Source organism: Ptychodera flava, chromosome 9 (genome assembly GCF_041260155.1).
Source record: "Ptychodera flava strain L36383 chromosome 9, AS_Pfla_20210202, whole genome shotgun sequence".
NCBI lineage: Eukaryota > Metazoa > Hemichordata > Enteropneusta > Ptychoderidae > Ptychodera > Ptychodera flava.
In genome coordinates, this window is record NC_091936.1 from 16,966,721 (window position 1) to 16,972,720 (window position 6,000).

Sequence of the window (6,000 nt, forward strand, 5' to 3'; positions counted from 1 at the left end):
GAAAGCTATTAATGGATTCAACAATATTTTCATCACGGGCCTTATTAGCCCGAAAGATCCGTCGCTCGAGGGCGCTCTCTACCCCCCCGCCCCCCGGATATTTCAGTCTGGGGCCGTGTTAATACTCATATATTTTGTTATTCCCCTCAATGCTGTCTGATGGAATACATAATATTAACCTATATAGCGCAATGTATTGTACATATTTTTAGAGTTTATTGAAACTAAAGGTTGAGGTCTAGTCGAGACTAAAATGCAATTGTCAACACTAACATATGACATTAACACATAAAACAAGGGCTGTCGACAAGCTGCTCGTCATACTCACTGTGGCATGAAAGACGTGTGTGTGTTTTAATTCCAAATATTTTTCAATCAATCAATCATATCAGCATTGCGGACAGCCCACTTCTTCTTGATGTCACGCCAGGCCAGCGTTGCCGACCAGCTCGAGGTTTTTAGCGGCCAAGTAATGCAGCCAAGAAGACTGCAGAACCACAGGGGATAGCGAGCAATACATAGATTTGGTCATTAATTCTTCCTTATAAGCTGTCAACAAGTTCTTCACTGAGGGCGATAGTCATCTGCACGTGATGATCAGTAGAAATACTATGACTACTGGAGGGGGATTACAGTGAACCACTCAACAGACACGGACCGTTGTCGTTGAAATATTACACATAGTGAGGGGTATCTATAAAGAGATACACTGACACTGTTCAAGCTTGTGTTGAAACAATCTAGCTAACTATTTATCATGATTCATAAACGGATGAACAGTTCGCCAAACTCTCAGGAAACAGATGACATGGGTTCAGATTGCTGTCAGAAATATACGTTAATGAACTTTAGGCTGTTCCAAAAGAGTGAGAATCTTCAAGATTATTATCCATAGATAATATTTTAATTTCCAGTCGGTTTTAAGAAAATAGATCGCGTATTCTTGTCTTATTTTCAGTCCTTTTCTTTAAAAATACCAGAGGAAACAACTTCAGCACTAGACTCCCGTTGAACATGCTCTGAACAACAACATTCATACATATACATAGATACATATACCGTCACATTACCTCACAAGTACACATTCACCCATCCATCCATCCATCCTACCTACCTACATGCCTACCTACACACACACACACACACCAACACACACACATACATACGTACGTACATACATACATACATACATACATACATACATACATACATACATACATACATACATACATACATACATACATACATACATACATACATACATACATACATACATACATACATACATACAAACATACATACATACATACATACATACATACATACATACATACATACATACATACATACATACATACATACATACATACATACATACATACATACATACATACATACATACATACATACATACATACATACATACATACATACATACATACATACATACATACATACATACATACATACATACATACATACATACATACATACATACATACATACGTACATACATACGTACGTACATACATACATACATACATACATACATACATACATACATACATACATACATACATACCTACCTACCTACCTACCTACCTACCTACCTACCTACCTACCTACCTACCTACCTACCTACATACCTACATACATACATACATACATACATACATACATACATACATACATACATACATACATACATACATAAAACATACATACATACATACATACATACATACATACATACATACATACATACATACATACATACATACATACATACATACATACATACGTACATACATTCGTACGTACATACATACGTACGTACATACGTACATACATACATACATACATACATACATACATACATACATACCTACCTACCTACCTACCTACCTACCTACCTACCTACCTACCTACCTACCTACCTACCTACCTACCTACCTACCTACGTACATACGTACATACATACATACATACATACATACATACATACATACATACATACATACATACATACATACATACATACATACATACATACATACATACATACATACATACATACATACATACATACATACATACATACATACATACGTACATACATAAATACATACCCTCTGAGTGGGTAAAGGGAATGATAGTCCCTCTTTTCAAGAAGGGGTCGAGAGAACATGTTGGAAATTACAGGGGCATTACTGTACTCCTTATTATTAGCAAGATATTTTGTAACATTATGTTCAACCGTCTGTCCAATTTTATTGAAATTAATTGTCCCATTTCCGAAGCTCAGTCCGGATTTGGAAAGAACCACAGTACTATAGATAACATTTTTATTCTTGACACCACCATCTTGAAATATCTTTCAAAACACAAATGTCGTTTATATTGTGAATTTATCGATTTCGAAAAGGTTTTTGATAGAATAGACCATAACTCCTTGTTTTATAAACTTTTGAAGTTAGGTACGAATGGCAGAATGCTCAAAGTCTTAAAATCCATTTATAATATACTGTGAAATCGTGTGTAAGGACTCCACAAGGAATTACTGATTTTTTCAATTGTACCTTTGGTGTGCAGCAAGGCTCCGTTTTATCTCCCCTCTTGTTTAACCTCTTTATTGACGATATCGGTGGAACTCTTAGAAGCGGGTTATTTTGTGGAGTATATGTAGGTGTCTTAAAATTGTTGTATTTATCATTTGCAGATGATTTATCTATCATTGGTAATTCAGTAATTTTGGTTCACAAAGACAGCTGGATAAAATTTCATTGTACTGTAAAAAATGGAAACTGAAAGTCAATGTACGTAAAGCTATTAAGTTGTTGTTTTTCGAAATGTGGCAAACTGAAACAGTGTGAAAAATGGAATGGGTTACGTTTAGAGACTGTTTCTTATTTTAATTATCTTGGATTGACTTTATCATGCCCGGGAGTTTGGACACGTGCTCAAGAAAACTTGGCCAAACAAGGAAAGAGAGCTGCGTTTAATGTTAAAAAATGTTTAAGCCAGTTTTGTAATGTCAATGTTGATGTTGCTTGGCGGATTTTCGATTGTAAAATTCTCCCAATTCTTATGTACGGATGTGAAGTATGGGGTTTTCACGAAGGTAACGATGTAGAAAGGGTTCATGTAGCATTCTGTAAATACATACTACAAGTCAGCCACACAGCATGTAATGTTGCCGTCCTAGGAGAACTGGGACGTCATTCCCTGAGAACACTGAGATTTCCACGTATTATAAAATATTGGTTGAAGATACTACATTGTGATAGTAGTAGATTCATCAGACAGTGTTACAATTATCAATTTGAAATGGCCGAGAAGGGCTACAATTGCTGGGCAAAGAAAGTTCAAGATCTACTGTTCTCTTTTGGTTTTGGTATTGTATGGCAATTGCAAAATGTGGGAAATGAGTCTGTCTTTCTTTCTGCCTTTAAACAAAGATGTTTTGATATTGGATCTCAAAAATGGGAAATGGATCTAGGAACTTTTCCCAAGCTGGACTCATATCGCTTATTCAAACATAATTTGTTACTAGAAGATTACTTACGTGTTGTAAAAATTAATATTTTTCGAACAGCCCTCTGTAGGTTTAGGCTATCAAACCATAACCTACGTGTAGAAAGTGGGAGAGCTGAGAATTTATTAAGAGAAAATATAATCTGTCAGATGTGCCATTTAAATCAGGTTGAAACTAAATTTCACTTTTGCTGAACTTGTCTGTTATACAATGAAAATTTCTTTCTCCATTCTTTTGGGAATTTCCTTCCCAGGTAAAATTTTCTAGTCTACTAGAGAGCAAAAATCCGTCTACTTTGATAAATCTAGCTAAGTTCATTTTTTACGCTTCTAGATTAAGAGAAGGTATATCTCGTAGTGTCCAATAATACTTTATTGCTTCAGTACTCAAAAATATGCATTATATGAAATAATTGCGCCCAATGTGTCTGTATCAATTTTTCATTTCATGTATTGTATAAAAGGTCGGTGGCCTAATATTCTGAATAAACCTATATATATCACACATACATACATACATACATACATACATACATACATACATACATACATACATACATACATACATACATACATACATACATACATACATACATACATACATACATACATACATACATACATACATACATACATACATACATACATACATACATACATACATACATACATACATACGTACATACATACGTACATACATACGTACATACATACATACATACATACATACATACATACATACATACATACATACATACATACATACATACATACATACATACATACATACATACATACATACATACATACATACATTAATGAAGACAAAGGTTGCTAATAGAGATCGTACCAAAGAAATACAAAATTAAAATACAGATAGTCGTTTTTTATTGATAGGGTTCGATTTAATTAACATGATCATTTTGACATTCAATGTTCACTTTTGTTGCATCGAGCAAATATTTCAGTAAGGGAGTCGATGTTATTTACGGCCGGGGGGGGGGAGGGGTTCGGAGGACTTTCATCACAAACTCTGAATTTTCGAGTAACCCCCTCTGCCAACCATGACGAATTTGAGTAATCCCCTCTCTAACACAGAAATCTTGACTGACCCCCAGCTTAGAAAAGTTAAATATCAATACATGTATTTGTAAAATTTACAAAAATAAAGCAAAAGTAAAATCCTTTCGAATCCTGCAGTACCCTTCTAGATTATCATCGGTTATCTTATGACAGTTGAAAAAGGTGAAACTAACAAAATGAAATTCAAAGTTGCAACAAAAAGCTCACCCTATAACCAGTATTGTTTCCTTTGGATGGGTATCATGACAGGGTTTCACTAAGACATCTGACAGGGCAGAATTTGAAAGTACAGGGAAGAACATGCGAGAGGCTGAGGGGGAGCGTGTCCCCTCTCTTGCGTTGAAAATTATATTTTGAGAAATTGGTATGTGCAATATTGCAGTCTGGTGCAATCTTAGGTGTTTTCAATTTGTATTATTACTAAGTAAAACTGTAAGAACGCCAAAAGGGGAAGAACACGAGAGGGGGGGGGGCGTCCCCCTCTCACATCGAAAATTTTTAGAAATTGATGTGTGAAATGGTGCAATCTGGGAGCCGTTTAAATTCATATTGCACCAAAAATTGAGTAACCCCTTCTTTCTCTCCATATTTTGAGCAAGCCCCCCCCCTCCTAGCTTTCAATTTTTTTTCAGTGCCCCCTCTCATGTACCTCCAACCCCAAGGCCGTAAACAATGGCAGCTCCCGAAGTTGCATGAAATGGTTAGCCCACTTAGAGAACAATCTAATTTAGAACCAACACCTAACGAAAACAGAATACAAGCAAGAAAGGAAACGTCTCCATCTCTACATCTGATCCTGACAGCCGATCAACGGTCTGCGATCTGATCTATAATCAGATCGGCACGATAGGTCGGTCAAACGGTGGAGCCATAGGTACTGCCCTCAACGTCAGCATTTCCAACGGAATGCCACCTGATGTGTTACCGCCTGTCTCGTGTACTTAAGCATCATCGTGCCATAAAGATCTCGAAAATGTCTCAAATTTTATCAAGAGTCATCGATACTCGTTGTAAATTTCTTAATCACCATGGCCGCTTAGCTATTACGATTGTGTACGAACACAGATCGACACATTTCATCAATGTTGGAATTTCCACTTAAGATATTTGTTAGAATGTCACGCGTTTAACCAAAGAACTCCCCTCTACATGATGAAATCACACACAAGGAAGTAGGCGCCTCGAAATTGAAAGATTTAAACTTTGCCAAAACATTTCGCAAGACAAATTTAAACCAGTCCCCCTCGAAATCAAGAATTAAAATCAGGGGGTTACCTTGTAAAATTGGGTGCTATAGAAACAGATGACCAACGATCTACCGCCACTCGAAATTAAAAATGACAGCCAAACCTGTGTGCAGTAACTCTACGGGACAAAATAAAA